Here is a 17,461-nt window from a genome sequence, read left to right on the forward strand (position 1 = left end):
CCAGTGATTGGTAAAATAAATCTGTTAATGGTTTTGCTAGCTCTTTTAATAGCTTTGGGTGTATCCCATTAGGCCCCTGTGACATCAATAGTGGGGAAATTTGTATTAATTTTAGACAACTGACTTAGAACCTTTTCCTCTGTAAAGACACATGCATCAAAAGATTTATTAGACTTCCTTCCTAACTGAGGTCCTTTTCCTTCATTTTCCTGTGTAAAAACTGAACAGAAGTATTCATTGAGGCAGTCAGCTAGTTCTTTATCTTCCAAATACCTTCTGTCTTTTGTTTTTAATTAGGTAATTCCTTGTTTTAGTTTCCTTTTTTCATTTATGTATCTGAAGAATGTCTTATCGCCTTTTTTCCACTAACTGAGCTAATTTCAATTCTGCCTGTGCTTTAGAAGCTCTTAAAACTTGTTTGGTCTCTCTCTGCCTAATGTTATAAATTTGCCTATCATCCTCTTTTTTATTTTTTTATTTACTAAATGCTATATTTTTGTTTTTAATGATTTTGGCCACTTTTGCTGAGTACCACAGTGGTCTCTTCCTTTTTTTGCTTTTACTGACAAGCCTAATGCAATTATCTGTTACCTTTTAATAGTGTGACTTTTAAGTAGTCCCATTTCTCCTGGACTCCATTGAAACTGTTCCAATCTGATAGGGAATCGTATACCACTAGTCTAATTTTAGAAAAGTCAGTTTTTCTAAAATCTAAAACTTTGTTTTTGTGTGGTGTGACTCTGTGCTTATAATAAACCACACTGACTAGTGATCACTAGATCCCAAGCTCCCCCCTACAGTAATATCAGATACTAAATTCCCATTTGTGAATACTAAATCTAAAATGGCCTCCTTCCAGGTTGGCTCCTCCACTACTTGCTGTAGAGATAATCCCAGTAGGGAATTTTGAATATCTGTACTCCTGGCAGAACTACCTATTTTGGTTTTCCAGTTTACATCAGATAGATAAATGTCTCCCACAATAATAACTTCCCCTTTCAATGTCATTTTAGCTATTTCCTGAACTAGTAGATCATCTAATTCTTTGACTTGGCTAGGTGGTCTATATATCACACCTATACGAGTTACCTTATGATTATCAAGTTGTAAGGTAACCCAAACGGACTCTAAATTGGTCTCGCTAACTTGTATTAAATTTGATTTTATGCTATCTTTCACATACAGGGCCACCCCTGCCCTTTTCTTGCCTTCTCTGTCTTCCCTATATAGACAGAACCCTGGTATTGTTATATCCCAGTCATTACTCCCATTGAACCATGTCTCAGTAACAGCCACTAAATCTATATTCTCAGATTCCATTATAGACTCAAGTTCATTGATCTTATTCCCTAAACTGCGAGCATTTGTAGACAAGACTCTGAGCTTGTAATTTCTTAACCTTTGTGCTACTGGCATCTTCTGGCATTGTTCCGGGGGGCAGTCGGACTGCTGGATTATCACTCTTTTGCCCCCTTTCCTAGTTTAAATGCTCCTTAGCAAATACTTTTAACTGTTCACTGAGGACATTTGTTGCATTGAGAGAAAGATTCAAACCATCTTTCTTGTACAGTTCTTTTTCATTCCAATGAAAGCTAACATGAGACACAAAACCAAACCCTTGGTTCAGACACCATTCACCGAGCCATACATTGAATTCCTTAATGCACATCTTCATGTCATGCTGAAGGTTATGCACAGGCAAAACTTAAGAGAATGAAACAGTTGATGCAACCTCCCGTATATCATTTCCAAGTATGTAAAAAGCTACCTTCGCCTTTGAAACCTCATGCAAATAACATAACAAAAAGTGTAATAGCAAGCGTTCAAAAAGTCAAATGCACCCCAAAATTGTACGAATCAAACCATCATCTCATCCCACAGAAATGATACCCTACCTAAGAGAATCGCCTTAAAAAAATAAAAATAAAAATATGGCTCTCAGACTATGGTGACACTAAAACATGATTTAATTTTTTTGTTTCAAAAATAAAATTATTGTATAAAACTCAAATAAATAAAAAAGTATACATATTAGGTATCACTGTATCTGTAACAAACTTCTCTATTAAAATATCACATGATTCAACCACTCAGGTAAACACCGTAAAAAAATAAAATAAGGGCGGTGTCAAAAAGCCATTTTGTCACCTTACATAACAAAAAGTATAATAGCAAACGATCAAAAAGTCATATGCACCCCAAAATTGTACTAATCAAACAGTTGTCTCATCCCGCAAAAATGATCCCCTACCTAAGAGAATCGCTTAAAAATAAAAAAAACTATGGCTCTCAGAGTATGGTGACACTAAAACATGATTTTTTTTGCTTCAAAAAGGATATTAGTGTATAAAACTTAAATAAATACCAATCAAACCGTCATCTCATACTGAAAAAAATGAGCCCCTACATAAGACGGTCGCCCAAAAAAGAAAAAAAAATAGATGGCTTTCAGAATATGAAGACACTAAAAAATATTCGTGACCCAAGCCAGGCACGGAGTCCTCTGCCCCGACTCTGAGCAACAGCAGCAGCTCTCCACCTCCTGCAGGACCAGCCCCTAGCCCCCAAGAATCGACCCTGATGCTGTTTGACAGCGACAGTGAGAGGGACATCTTGCGGGAGGTAATGCAGGAGAGTGAGCTAGAGCTTGGTCCGGATGGTCAGGGCTTTTTGGAAGGGATCACCTTAAAAAAAAAAGCATTTAGGAATTATAAAAAAAAAAAAAAAAAAAACGAGGATGACAGGCAAATTTATAAGATTTGGCAGAGAAAGGCCAAACTGTCACGGAAGGTGTACAGAAAACTAGAAGACACAAAATGAAGATCCGACTGACTGGATCCAAAACTAAGGAATCAAAGGGAAAGCCCTGCAACAGACCTGGCTCTCTCCCTAACTGCTCAGCCTATGCAAAAATCTCAATGGTAGATGATCGCATATCCTCGTTCCTCGACTGTATAACACCTGAACACCCTATAATAGTGAGGGGACACAACCACCGACTCCCTACACTTGATACGGAGGGAGTCAGGGTCACCTGGGATCCAGCAAACAGGAAAACACAAATGAATGAACAAAACTTATCTGTAGAAGACTCAGTAGTAGCATCCATCATGCACACACTACAGGAAGTGATGCAGTATGGGAAGGGAAGGGATTTAAAGGGGTGCAATCAGTGCAACTACATGACAGCTGAGAGAGGCTAACGAGATGAAAAAACGAAAGCAAAACAAAAGGAACCTCAAGCAGGAGGTTCTAAATAACGTCTGTCAGAGCTTCTCAGATGTCTGGTGGTGACACAAACAAGTTATAAGAGCTTCTAAAGCACAGGCAGAAGAGAAATTAGATTAGTCAGGGAAAAAAGGCGATAAGGCATTCTTCAGATACATAAATGAAAAAAGGAAACTAAAACAAGGAATTACAAAATTAAAAACAAAAGAAGGAAGGTATATGAAAGAAGATAAAGAACTAGCTGACTGCCTCAATAAATACTTCTGATCAGTTTTTGCAAAGGAAAATGAAGGAAAAGGACCTCAGTTAGGAGAGAAGACTAATTAATCTTTTGATGCATGCGTCTTTACAGAGGAAGAGGTTCTAAGTCAGCTGTCTAAAATTAATACAAATAAGTCACAGGGGCCTGATGGGATACACCCAAAGCTATTAAAAGAGCTCAGCGGTGAACTAGCAAAAGCATTAACAGATTTATTTTACCAATCACTGGCAACAGGAGTCGTCCCAGAAGATTGGAAATTAGCAAATGTTGCGCCCATTCACAAGAAAGGAAGTAGGGAGGAATCGGGCAACTATAGGCCAGTAATGGAAATTAATGGAAACCATTACTTAAGGAGAGGATTGTGGAACATCTAAAATCCCATGGATTGAAAGATGAAAAACAGAATGGATTTACTTCAGGGAGATTATGTCAAACTAATCTTATAGAATTTTTTGATTGGGTGACTAAAATAATAGATGGCGGAGGTGCAGTAGACTTTGCTTATCTAGACTATTTAGTAAGGCTTCTGATACTGTCCCACATAGAGGCTTATCAATAAATTGCAGTCTTTGGGCTTGGACTCCCATATTGTTGAATGGATTAGGCAGTGGCTGAGGGACAGACAACAGAGGGTTCTAGTCAATGGAGTATATTCAGACCATGGTCTTGTCACCAGTGGGGTACCTCAGGGATCTGTTCTGGGACCCATATTGTTTAGTATCTTTATCAGCGAAACTGTAGAAGGCCTGGATGGTAAGGTCTGTCTTTTTGCTGATGACACAAAATTAGATTTGTAACAGGGTTGATGTTCCTGGAGGGATACACCAAATGGAAAAGGATTTAGGAAAACTAGAGCAATGGTCAAATATCTGGCAACTAAAATTTTATGAAGTGCAAAATAATGCATCTGGGGCGCAAAAGCCCAAGAGCAGAATATAAAATCAGTGATACAGTCCTAACCTCAGTATATGAGGAAAGGGATTTAGGGGTCATTATTTCAGAAGACTTAAAGGTAGGAAGACAATGTCACAGAGCAGCAGGAAATGCTAGCAGAATGCTTGGTTGTATAGGGAGAGGAATTACCAGTAGAAAGAGGGAGGTGCTCATGCCGCTCTACAGAGCACTAGTGAGACCTCATTTGGAGTATTGCGCTTAGTACTGGAGATCATATCTCCAGAAGGATATTGATACTTTCAAACGAGTTCAGAGAAGAGCTACTCAACTGGTACATGGATTGCAGGATAAAACTTACCAGGAAAGATTAAAGGACCTTAACATGTATAGCTTGAAAGAAAGACAAGACAGAGGGGATATGATAGAAACTTTAAAATACATAAAGGGAATCAACAAGGTAAAAGAGGAGAGGATATTTAAAAGAAGAAAAACTGCTACAAGAGGACATAGTTTTAAATTAGAGGGGCAAAGGTTTAAAAGTAATATCAGGAAGTATTACTTTACTGAGAGAGTAGTGGATGCATGGAATAGCCTTCCTGCAGAAGTGGTAGCTGCAAATACAGTGAAGGAGTTTAAGCATGCATAGGATAGGCATAAGGCCACCCTTCATATAAGATAGGGCCAAGGGCTATTCATAGTATTCAGTGTATTGGGCAGACTAGATGGGCCAAATGGTTCTTATCTGCCGACACATTCAATGTTTATATGGAGGAGAAGGAGGGGGTACCGCCGGTCAGTATCCCAGTGATATCCTTTCCAACTGGTGCGGGTGGTTTTAGCCACAGAACCCCCGCACCTAGTCAGACCCAGGCATCAGCGAGGTGACAGCAGAGTCAGGTTGGGGGCTCCACGTCTGCTGTTCCCCTCAGTCAACCACTGGTCGACCTTGGGTCTGCAATTACAGGCGATGAAGAGGGGGGTGATTTTGAATGGGTGCCACCTCCCTTGTCAGGTGACAGCAGCACTGATGAGGAAGGTAGGCACCCAAGGTAAATGGTGCGCCAGGTCACCAGGGAGCCCAGTGGCAGGGGCTCCACTGGTAATGGTAGCAGGAGGCGGCAGCAGCAGCAGGTGCTGGCTCCACCTGTGCCCGAACAGGCGCAAGCCAGCATCACCTCATCTGACGGGAGGTCGGTGTGTAAGTCGCCTGTTTGGGCTTACTTCACCCTGGCAGCAGACGATGTGACAATTGCCATCTGTCAGCTATGCCATGCCAAGGTGAGGAGAGGGAGTTCTGTTGCTCGGTTGGGTACCACTTCCCTTACTCAGCACCTGAAAGTCAACCATTGTCGGGAGAGGGAACAGATGCAGGGTGGTCGTAGCAGCGCCAGCAGCAGTGTGCACCGGACAGCAGCTCCTGCCACTGTCCTACAGCCACCCCAACCCCTTCCAACAATGCATTCTCACTCCCCGACTCCCTCTCCTAGAGGTACTGGTATCGGCAGCCAGACTTCTGCCTCCTCTGCACCCTCCTCTATCGCCTCCACTGCCATCCGGCTCCAGCCATCGGTTGCATACGCATTTGAACGCACTGCGCCCTACGCCCCCGGGGACTTATGGGCTCCTGGCAAAGGTTATCGCCCAACATCTGCTGCCCTTCAATATTTTGGACTGCAAGAGATAGATAGATTATAGCATGATGGCCAACAGGTATATATCTATACACCCCATCTCTCCCTGGAAGCCCTGCATTATTCTCCACCTCCAGACATCTGCATTGTATAGAACCGGATTACTGTACGTTTATCATGAACTTAAAGGAATATGAATTTCTATGTCAAGTCCACAAAGATGAAGCATTTGTGGGGTAACTTTACCGGCTGTTCTGTGTAACTCAAACACACTACCCCCCATGTGTAGCCAAGCCTCGCAGCTAAAGGCTTTTTCTACAGCATGACTTGTGATCGATAATCCGACCTGTGGCACTGGAGGCGGCCACCAAGGAGCCTGATAGCAGCCAGAGTTATCACTGAGGAAAGGGGAACTGATCCTGGCGGCAGAGTCGGGGATACTTCCACACCCGGGCCGAGGAAAGCTGGTTCCTTACTGGCTTCTGTGCTTTGACCGGCAGAGGATGGCTAGGTGCTGTTGATGGCTGGAGCATGGCGTGTGTGTGTGACGCTGATCATGTATGGGTTGTGCGATCCGCTGTAACCATGACTCTTCACAGACAAAAGGAGGATGACAGAGCCGCTGCTAAACCACGCCAGTCCTGCTGCCCTCTGACTTGGAGGGAAATATTGTATTTTGCATGCATGTGAGCACATTCCTGCTGGAAAAAAAAATAATGATGTTGCTTTCAGAGGTGTCTAAGTTTATTTTTTCTGTTGCCCAGGTCTGGTGAGGGCCCATTCCTGGGAACACATTCCTGCTGCAAACAAAGAACCTGCTGCTGTCTGTTCCTGCTGAGTTAGGCCGAGCTATGTGTAGGCCTTAGACTCAACCAATAGCATGTACCTGCTGATGCTGTCTGTTCTGAGCATGTTGGGTTATGTGTTGGCCTTATACTCCACCGTTACCGTTATCTGCTGCTGTCTGTCCTGATCTTGATGAGTTATGTGTCGGCCTTGTCCTACAGCATTACCATTTCACTGCTGCTGTCTGTTCTGTTCCTGCTGCAAACAAAGAACCTGCTGCTGTCTGATCCTGGTGAGTTAGGCCAAGCTATGTGTAGGCCTTAGACTCAACCATTGCCATGTAACTTCTGCTTCTGCTGTCTGTCCTAATCATGTTGAGATATGTTGACCTTATACTCCTCAATTTCCGTTATCTGCTGCTGCTATCTGTCTGTCCTGATCTTGATGAGTTATGGGTCGGCCTTGTCCTACATTATCATTTCCCTGATGCTTATTGTTCTGTTCCTGCTGAGTTAGGGCCAGCTATGTGTATGGCTTTGACTACAGTGTTACCATTTCGCTGCTGCTGTCTGTTCTGTTCCTGCTGAATTAGGCAAAGCTCTATGTATGTTTTACACTACAGCGTTACCATTGACCTGCCACAGTCTGACCTGCTCCTGCTGAGTTTGGTCTAGCTAGGTGTAGGCCTTATACTATACTCTTAACAATTATCTGCTGATGATCATTGTCCTGATCCTGCTGAGGACTACCAGCATGGAGCACTTATCCGCCCCTTGGACTTTATAATATATTGACTATTTGAATTCTCTAAAACTGTTGTGCATGCTTAATTTTAATATAGTACAGACCAAAAGTTTGGACACACCTTCTCATTCCAAGAGTTTTCTTTATTTTCATGACTATGAAAATTGTAGATTCACACTGAAGGCATCAAAACTATGAATTAACACATGTGGAATTATATACCTAACAAAAAAGTGTGATACAACTGAAAATATGTCATATTCTAGGTTATTCAAAGTAGCCACCTTTTGCTTTGATTACTGCTTTGCACACTCTTGGCATTCTCTTGATGAGCTTCAAGAGGTAGTCACCTGAAATGGTTTACACTTCAGAGGTGTGCCCTGTCAGGTTTAATAAGTGGGCTTATAAATGGGGTTGGGACCATCAGTTGCGTTGTGGAGAAGTCAGGTGGATACACAGCTGATAGTCCTACTGAATAGACTATTAGAATTTGTATTATGGCAAGAAAAAAGCAGCTAAGTAAAGAAAAACAAGTGGCCATCATTACTTTAAGAAATGAAGGTCAGTCAGTCCGAAAAATTGGGAAAACTTTGAAAGTGTCCCCAAGTGCAGTCACAAAAACCATCAAGCGCTACAAAGAAACTGGCTCACATGCGGACCGCCCCAGGAAAGGAAGACCAAGAGTCACCTCTGCTGCGGAGGATAAGTTCATCCGAGTCACAAGCCTCAGAAATCGCAGGTTAACAGCAGCTCAGATTAGAGACCAGGTCAATGCCACACAGAGTTCTAGCAGCAGACACATCTCTAGAACAACTGTTAAGAGGAGACTGTGTGAATCAGGCCTTCATGGTAGAATATCTGCTAGGAAACCACTGCTAAGGACAGGCGACAAGCAGAAGAGACATGTTTTGGCTAAAGAACACAAGGAATGGACATTAGACCAGTGGAAATCTGTGCTTTGGTCTGATGAGTCCAAATTTGAGATCTTTGGTTCCAACCACTGTGTTTTTGTGCGACACAGAAAAGGTGAACGGATGGACTCTACATGCCTGGTTCCCACCGTGAAGCATGGAGGAGGAGGTGTGATGGTGTGGGGGTGCTTTGCTGGTGACACTGTTGGGGATTTATTCAAAACTGAAGGCATACTGAACCAGCATGGCTACCACAGCATCTTGCAGCGGCATGCTATTCCATCCGGTTTGCGTTTAGTTGGACCATCATTTATTTTTCAATATGACAATGACCCCAAACACACATCCAGGCTGTGTAAGGGCTATTTGACCATGAAGGAGAATGATGGGGTGCTGCACCAGATAACCTGGCCTCCACAGTCACCGGACCTGAACCCAATCGAGATGGTTTGGGGTGAGCTGGACCGCAGAGAGAAGTCAACAAGTGCTAAGCATCTCTGGGAACTCCTTCAAGACTGTTGGAGGACCATTTCAGGTGACTACCTCTTGAAGCTCATCAAGAGAATGCCAAGAGTGTGAAAAGCAGTAATCAAAGCAAAAGGTGGCTACTTTGAAGAACCTAGAATATGACATACTTTCAGTTGTTTCACACTTTTTTGTTATGTATATAATTCCACATGTGTTAATTCATAGTTTTGATGCCTTCAGTGTGAATATACAATTTTCATAGTCATGAAAATAAATAAAAAAAACTCTTTGAATGAGAAGGTGTGTCCAAACTTTTGGTCTGTACTGTATATATATACAGTTGCAAGAAAAAGTATGTGAACCCTTTGGAATGATATGGATTTAAGCACAAATTGGACATAAAATGTGGCCTGATCTTCATCTAAGTCACAACAATAGACAATCACAGTCTGCTTAAACTAATAACACAAATAATTAGATGTTACCATGTTTTTATTGAACACACCATGTAAACATTTAAAGTGTAGGTGGAAAAAGTATGTGAACCCCCTAGACTAATGACATCTCCAAAAGCTAATTGGAGTGAGGTTCCAGCCAACTGGAGTCCAATCAATGAGATGAGATTGGAGGTGTTGGTTACAGCTGCCCTGCCCTATAAAAAACACACACCAGTTTTGGGTTTGCTTTTCACAAGAAGCATTGCCTGATGTGAATGATGCCTCACACAAAAAAAACGCTCACAAGACCTCCAATTAAGAATTGTTGACTTGCATAAAGCTGATAAGGGTTTTACAAGTATCTCCAAAAGCCTTGCTGATCATCAGTCCACGGTAAGACAAATTGTCTATAACTGGAGAAAGTTCAGCACTGCTTCTACTCTCCCTAGGAGTGGCCATCCTGTAAAGATGACTGCAAGAGCACAGCGCAGACTGCTCAATGAGGTGAAGAAGAATCCTAGAGTGTCAGCTAAAGACAAATGTCTCTGGCATATGCTAACATCCCTGTTAGCGAATATACGATACTTAAAACACTAAACAAGAATGGATTTCATGGGAGGATACCACAGAAGGAAGCCACTTCTGTCCAAAAAAAAAACATTGCTGCAAGTTTACAGTTTGCACAAGAGCACCTGGATGTTCCACAGCAGTACTGGCAAAATATTCTGTGGACAGATGAAATAAAAGTTGAGTTGGAAGAAACACACAACACTATGTGTGGAGAAAAAGAGGCACAGCACACCAACATCAAAACCTCATCCCAACTGTAAAGTATGGTGGTGGGGGCATCATGGTTTGGGGCTGCTTTGCTGCATCAGGGCCTGGACGGATTGCTATCATCAAAGGAAAAAAGAATTCCCAAGTTTATCAAGACATTTTGCAGGAGAACTTTTTTTTTTGCATATTCTTTTTTTTGTATATTCTTTATTTCAGAAATTTTCAATAATTTTCAATAAAGAAAGGAAAATAACATACAGGTAAAGTTCTTATAATACCAGTGAGGTGTACAGAAGACATTCGAGCTGACAGATGTACAGACTTCTTTAAGACAGACCAGCCTTGTTACAAAAAGTATATATAGCCATATCAATTAAAGCAGATAATTAAACCTTCAGACTATCAGACTCGGACTTCAAGTTCCAGCTGAACTGTCCAACAAACAGACAGGGAAGAGAACCATCCCAAAACTCAAAACAAAACACAAAACACAAAAGACGGTAGGGTGTAAGTTAGAATCTTATACCTTGGATGTATATTTATATTGGATTAAGACAAGTCCAAGTTCAAGGATCAGCAAGTTAATGTACTAATATATAAGGTTAGTAAGGGAATTATTAACGGGTGCGTGGGCTCATATCTGAGATATTCTTAGTGAAGCCCTGTATTCCAGGTTATTGCAATGATAATTGAACTAAAGGAGAAGGTAGGAAGGAAGAGGGGCAGAGGGTGGGAGAAAGGGAGAAAACTAAATCAAAATTTGTGTCATATAAAAGCTCAACCATGGCTGCCATATTTTTAGGAAGGCCTTCCTATTCCCTTTCTCCCAGCCCACCATCTCCTCCATAAGGCAGATTTGGTGTATTTTATCTAGCCATTCTGTAACAGAAGGGGGCTCTGGACTTTTCCACTTAGTCGGGATAATGTATTTGGCTGCAGAGATCATATACGTGGCCAAGTTGTTTCCTGAAGGTTTGAAGCTACTCCTTGATAGCCATAGAAGAACCAATGTAGGAGATAATGAGATGTGAGAGCTGCAGACTCTATTGATAGTATGTTCTACTTCAGTCCAAAGTTTTGAAATAATCTTACAGGACCACCAAATATGGGAAATGGTGCCCCGTTCCTCCTGGCATCGCCAGCACTTATCTGTAGGGGAGAGATGGGCTCTATATAAAAAGTCCGGAGTTTTATACCATCTAGAAATTATTTTGAAAGAATTTTCTTGAAAACGTATGCATTTTGAAAATCCATGTGAGTGTTTTAGAATCGTGCTAGCCTCTTCTTTTGACAAGGAAATCTGCAGTTCTCCCTCCCATGCCCCTCAGGTACACCGGCTTCTCACCCGAGGAACCTATTAGCAGTTGAGAGTATAGTTTTGAGAGAATTTTCGGGGGGGGGGGGGGGGTTAGGTAAAAGGGCATAATTCTCAAGCCATGTAGGATCAGCCTGAGAGTTTGCATACAAACTCCTGTATTTTTTGCAACAAAGTTCAAGATCGAAATCCAACAGGACAGATCTGAGGTGACTAGGAATATGACTCTGGGCCAATTTAAGGAATTCCGGGAGATTTGAAGTGGTGGTTAGATCAGAGATTCTGAGTTTCGTTAAGAATAACCACGCTTTGTGGAAGTCATTTTTGGCTGGGTTCAGGAAGTAGGGGAGAACCGACAGTGGGGCAACAGGTGATAGTTTGGAAGTAGATAGCAACAGAGCCCCAGTTTTATTACAGTATTGAAACAGACATCGTGTTAGTGCACTAAGGGGAGTTTTTCCCTTTTTGGTTTGTATATGAACCCAAAAACGGTGGCCAGCATTCTCACCTAGTAGGGCTTTTTCCAAATCAATGTGGAGGGCCTCGTTGCATGGTTTGGCTAGTTCAATCCATCTTTCCAATTGTATAGCGTGAAGGTAAGACTTTAGATCAGGGAGAGATAGACCCCATTGTTGTTTTTCCTAATTAATAAAGAATAAGCTAAACGTGGCTTTTTATTGGACCAGAGAAAGTTACTGAATAAAGTACGCATATCTGAAAGATATCTGTTTGATAAAGGAATGGGAATGCACCTTAAGTTATATAGGATCTGAGGCATAACATAAGTAGAAAGAAGGTTTTTCTTGCCCAGCCAAGAAAGGAAAGGGAGTTTGATGGAAGCTAAAAAGGTTTTAATTTTGCTAAATAACGGGACGTAGTTAAGTCTAAATAAGTGTAAGGGGTTTGCTGGAATCATAATTCCTAGGTTTTTTATAGCCTCTTTTGGCCATTGAAAAGAAGTGCTTACTCTGATCTCTGAAATGTGTTTCTCCGAGGCTGTGATATTCAATATTTCAGATTTGTCATAATTTACTTTGAAATTAGAAAGTTCACCGAAATCAGAGAATATTCTAATCACTTCTGGGATAGCATCTTTAGGGTTCGTTACAAAGAGAAGCAAGTCGTCCGCAAAGGCTGCTAATGAGTGCGTTTTCCCATTCACTTTAAGGCCTAAAATATCCTCAGAGTCCCTTAATTTACATAGTAATATCTCTAGGGACAAAATGAATAATGCTGGAGAGAGGGGGCAGCCCTGTCTTGTCCCATTGGAGATGAGGAAAGTGGGCGAGAGGGACCCATTAATCAAAACTCTGGCAGAAGGGCAAGAGTAAAGTGAAAATATGGCTGAGACAAATAAGGGCGGGAAGCCAAAATGATGTAAAGCTCTGTCCATGAAAGCCCAGTCAACCCTATCGAATGCCTTTTCAGCATCGGTACTCAATAGCGTTAAGGGGATTCCATGTTTTTTTGCGTAATGTATGGCGTGGAGAACCCTACTAACATTATTTTTGCCTTCCCTACCTTTAACAAAACCTGCTTGTTCCTCACCGATTAGCTTAGGTAGTAGTTTTGCTATTCTGAGGCTTAGTAGCTTGGCCCATATTTTGACATCTACATTAAGGAGGGAGATTGGTCTGTAGCTGCTACATTTAGTTGAGTCTTTCACCTCTTTAGGGATAACAGTTATATGTGCAATTAGTGATTGTGGAGGTAGGGAGTGGCCTTCTAGTAGGAAATTACATAAACCTGTTAGTTGCGGGACAATAATGTTTTTAAATTTTTTATAGTACACTATGGGTAGCCCATCTGGGCCTGGGCATTTTCCCGATGGGATACTCGTTAACACCTCTAGCACTTCTTTTTCTGTGACTGGGGAGAGTAATGAGTCTTTCTCATCTGTATCTAAGTTCGGGACCTTGACTTTTTCTAAAAAGTTGTTAATTTTGGCAATGGTTTGGCATGGGTCCTTAGATGGTAGATTATAGAGAGAAGAGTAAAAGCTGGCGAATTCCTTTGCTATTGCAGGGGTATTGGTGAGACGAGGGCCATTATCCGGTTTAATGGTAGAGATGAAGGCTTTCTCTCTTTGGCCTTTAATCATTTGGGAAAGAAGTTTGGAACCTTTATCTCCATGAATGTAAAATTTGTATTTAGCTGACCTAAGAGCTTTGGCCGAATTGATATTTAATAGGTCTTTCAACTGGCTTCTTAGCTTAAGGATATCTTTATAGTTGGTATCAGAGGGGTTACTTTTATTAATGTTTTCCAGAGCAGAGATTTGGGCTATAATGGATTCTGTCATGGCTGATCTTTGTTTGCGCACCCAGGATCCAAGGGAGATAAGTTCCCCTCTAATAAACTCCTTGTGGGCTTCCCATATCATAGTCTTGTCTACAGAGGGGGAGTTATTTAGTTCAAAAAAGGATTTAAGTTTTGCTTCTAATTTATCTCTATCTTTTTCATTTTCTAAAAGGGTTTCATTAAGTCTCCACGACCATTCCCTAGGGGGGAGACCTTTTAGATTGATCACCAGAGAGACAGGAGCATGGTCAGAGACTGTAATCTGTCCAATAGAGGAGGACACGAGCCTCTCCAGTACGTGATTTGATACGAACGGGTAATCTAGACGCTGGTAAGACTTGTGCACCGCTGAGAAAAAGGTGTAGTCCCTGTCTCTAGGGTGAGCCAACCTCCACGCATCTGAAATTTGGTGAGTGGATAGCGCTTTTCTCAGTTTACGTAGTTGTGCAGCAGAATATTTGGGGATGTTGGAGGTAGAATCCATAGGGTGGTCTAGTACCAAATTCAAGTCTCCTCCCAATATTAAAATACCCTCTCTAAAATCTTGTAGAGAACTGAGCAGTTTAATTAGCCAAGGTATTTGATTAACATTGGGAGCATAAACATTAGCTAAGGTCATTTTATGGCCATAAAGCGTACCCTTTAGGAATACATATCTGCTCTCAGGGTCTATGTACTGCGCCTGAATTTGAAAAGGGACATTAGCACCAATTCCAATTGAGACCCCTCTAGATGCTGAAGAGTGGGTACTATGAACCCATTTCGTATAATGTCTGGAAGTGAGAGTCGGTATGCGATTGTGTCTAAGATACGTCTCTTGTAGGAACAGTAGGTCTGCCCTCTCTCTCCTAAGCATTTGAAAGACTTGACTTCTCTTTTGAGGGAGATTGAGCCTGTTTACATTGAGTGTTATTACCTTAAAAGGATCCATAGGAAGTGGGTTATTGCCGATCAATACAGGAGGGTACATCCCGGCGAGATAAATGTTTCTTGACCCTGAACCCGTCTTGAGAAACTATGTACAGAACAATGAGTACATAATAGAACATATTATTACTCATATAAGGTAAAACAAGATAACTACCTCCTGTAAAGGGGGGATTACAGAAAGGCAGAAGGGTAAATTAAAGTATAAAATGAAAAGAAGAGAATAAAAGGGTTAAAGTGAGGGAAGAGTACTGTGAGGTACACAAAGCCTGAGTGAACCCCCCAGCACCAGCTTTTTAAGGCAGTCCGGCAGGAGAGGGAGGGAGAAAAAACAGACATCACAAGCAAGTATATCAAAATTAGATCTTCCCTCTCCCGTCAGCGCCAAAGCTGTGGGCTCCCACACAATTGAAAACCCAGATGGACCATTAATTTCATGGGCCTCTAGACATTATGCTTGAAGAGTATAGGAGTGACCAAAGAAAGAATCAATACATGAAATTAAATTAAAATAAAGCACTTTAAAATAGGGTGAGTGATATCGAGTGCACAAATATTTGAAATGTTCCTTTGACCAAGGAAGGGAGAAGAGGAACATTACACTCCAACATCACCACCTCACCAAAAGCCAGGTAGGTATAAAATTTAAAGGATAAGAAAATAAAAAATTGAGATCTATAGGTAAAGATAGCACTTAACATTATAATGTCATACGTAAGGAGGAGATACCTCATCACTTCTAACCCCACAAACTAAGCGGTTATTGGTGGATGTAAGAAGTAATGGGGGCAAGGAGACGGTGTCAAAAGTGAGAACCCCAGAGGTCAGCATTAAGTAATGGCAACGACTTTCTATATCCTCCAATATGGACCTCTTGAATCAGGGGTTAACACAAAATAACCCGTAACTGGCAGGAACTCCGCAAAGGGGAGTTCAAACCTTCTAAAAGGTAAAGGTGAAAATCAACTTCAAGTGTCCTGAAGTTCAACTTGACGCTTCTTTGCCTGTGGGGACTTGAACTTTTTGACGACCCTCCATTCTTCCGTTGTAGGTAAGGGTGGCATCTTCAAGTCTTCCGCCATAGGTAACCAAGATGGTATATTTAAAGGTTCTATCTGCAGAGCGTCCCACATTTTGGTGAGGTCGTCCGGATGCCGAATAATAACCTGTTTCCCATTGATAGTCGCACACAGGCCGAATGGAAAGAGCCAGCGCAGAGGGTGTCTTCTCTCTCTCAGGATATCGGTAAGTGGCTTTAGTTGTCGCCTCTTGGCTAGGGTACTTGCCGCAAGATCTTGAAAGAGCTGTATTTTGCAGCCTTCAAATGTCATGTCCCCTTTGTGTCTGGCGGCAGTTAAGATGGCGGCTGTGTCTACAAAACTAAGCAAACCGCATATTACATCTCGCGGTGGGGCATCTGGTGGAGGTTTGGGCCTAAGGGCCCTATGGGCTCTTTCTACGATAATTTTTTCTGCCCTTTCTTGGCCAAGTAATGTGGCAAATATCTGACTGACCGTATCGGGTATGTCGTCCTCTTGCACGCTCTCTGGGATGCCTCTTATGCGGACGTTCTTTCTCCGGCTTCTGTTTTCCTGGTCTTCCAGGTGCAGGAGAGCTGAATTCATTTGTTCACGGACCTCCGAGACTTTAACTTGCAGCGCTCGACTATGTGCTGTCAGAGCAGTTTGAGATTCTTCCAAGGCTGCCACTCTGTGTCCCGTTTGTTTAAACTCCGTTTTAATAGCAGAGAGTTCTTTTAGGACCGGCTCGAAAGCTAGGGCTAGAGACTCTTTGAGGAAGGCTCTGGTAATAGGTATCGAGCCACGTTCACTGTGCGTCTCCGACATGGTGCAGGAACCCTCATCATCATAGTCCTCTGTATAATTCATTGCGGCAGCTGCATCCAGCGCCATCTTGGATCTCACAGCCGGCGAGGACGATTTCTTTTTCAGGTACTTGTCAAGGTCCGATTGTCCCTTAGAATGTTTAGGGGTCATCTGAGACTCCTTGGACCTCTCCTTGGTCGGTTTTCCCATGTTAAAGTAGGGTGGGAACCCGTAGATTTAGCTGAAAGCAGGTGCTGTTAAGAGGAGCTCACGGGTCAAGCGGCCATTTCCTGACGCGGCTAGCTCCGCCCCCCATTTTGCAGGAGAACTTAAGGCCATCTGTCCACCAGCTGAAGCTTATCAGAAGATGGATGTTGCAACAGGACTAAGATCCAAAGCATAGAAGTAAATCAACAACAGAATGGCTTAAACAGATGAAAATGTGCATTCTGGAGTGGCCCAGTCAGAGTCCTGACCTCAACACGATTGAGATGCTGTGGCATGATCTCAAGAAAGCGATTCACACCAGACATCCCAAGAATATTGCTGAAGTGAAACGGTTCTGTAAAGAGTAATGGTCAAGAATTACTCCTGACAGTTGTGCACGTCTGATCTGCAACTATAGGAAACGTTTGGTTGAAATTATTGCTGCCAAAGGAGGTTCCACCACCTATTAAATCCAAGGGTTCACATACTTTTTCCACCTGCACTGTTAATGTTTACATGGTGTGTTCAATAAAAGCATGGTAACATTTAATTCTTTGTGTGTTATTAGTTTAAGCAGACTGTAATTGTCTGTGACTTAGATGAAGATCAGATCACATTTTATGACCAATTTGTGCAGAAATCCATATCATTCCAAAGGGTTCACATACTTTTTCTTGCAACTGTATATATATATTTATAAAAATAATATTTGTTTGAATAAAATATAATCATGCGGTGTCACGCTTC

Source organism: Bufo gargarizans, chromosome 1, assembly GCF_014858855.1.
Source record: "Bufo gargarizans isolate SCDJY-AF-19 chromosome 1, ASM1485885v1, whole genome shotgun sequence".
Lineage (NCBI taxonomy): Eukaryota > Metazoa > Chordata > Amphibia > Anura > Bufonidae > Bufo > Bufo gargarizans.